Raw genomic sequence first — 1172 nt, forward strand, 5'->3', positions numbered from 1 at the left:
ATTTACATTGGGCTTCTGTTTTAGGCTTTATTATTTGGAGGCTTTGTATTTTAGGGTCGCCTCTGAGAGTTTCTTTGCAGGATACTTAGTTTTAGGGAGGATTTGGAGGGGGCACTGTTTCAGGGTTTATTCACTGGGGGCTCTATATTTTACACTTTATTTACAGGGGACTCGGTCTTTTATGGTTTCTTACTTGGAGCTGTGTCTTTTACACTTTATTTCCTGAGGGACCTTTCTTAGGTGATGTATAAAGGGGTCTATGTGCTTAAAGGTATATTTACAGGTGGCTCTGTTTTTAGCATTTTTTCAAATGAGACTCTGCGTCGGAGAATATATGCAGGAGGCTGTGTGTTTCAGTGTTCATTTACAGGCATGTCTGTGTTTTAGGGTATCTGTACACGATGCCCTGTGTTTTAGCGATTATTTATAGTGAACTGTGTTTTACAGGTTACTGAAAGGCGTCTCTGTCATCGGGTTTATTTACCGGAGACTGTTATTTATACGTACGTCTACCTTTTCAAAGTTTATTTGTGAGGGGACGTTAGGGTCAGCGCTGGGGCTGAGGGTTATGGTTTATGTTCGGCCTGACACGAAAGTTACGATTAGGGTTTGCCCTGAGGTTAGGCTCAGAGCTTACGCAAGGGTTAGCGTTAGGGCTGAATCTCGGCTTAAGGTTTGTGGTAGGGTTATTTCTGGGGGCAGCGAGAAAGAAAGCAGCTTCGCATAGTCAGAGACAGAACCAGAGGGAGAGCAACTGCGTATTCTACAGGAGACTCGGGATGTATTGTAAACTTAATAGGTCAAATAGTATTACAGATTAGTTTACAATTAAAGATTATCGTCCTGAGAGAATGCCTCGTTGTCAGAGGGTACGCTTGAGGCTGTCCCTCTATGTTGTAGTGTCAGTACTGAAGGAGTGCACAGTTGTCAGAGGATCACATTCAGCCGATGCCTCACTTTTCAAAATTATGTAATTTAGTTATGGAGCACTCCCTCAATAAGAATTTAGAGTAAGGCTCATTCTCAGTCTTGACCCTATGACTGATGCACTCCCACAGTTCTGACCCACTGACACTGCTGCAATACCTCAGCGCGGACCAGTTAACAATGAGGCACTGCTTCAGCACTGAAGCTCTGGTACTGACGATTTGACAATGAGGGAGTTCCTCAGT

This window comes from Rhincodon typus, unplaced genomic scaffold, assembly GCF_021869965.1.
Source record: "Rhincodon typus isolate 14 unplaced genomic scaffold, sRhiTyp1.1 hic_rhity00000557, whole genome shotgun sequence".
Taxonomy (NCBI): domain Eukaryota; kingdom Metazoa; phylum Chordata; class Chondrichthyes; order Orectolobiformes; family Rhincodontidae; genus Rhincodon; species Rhincodon typus.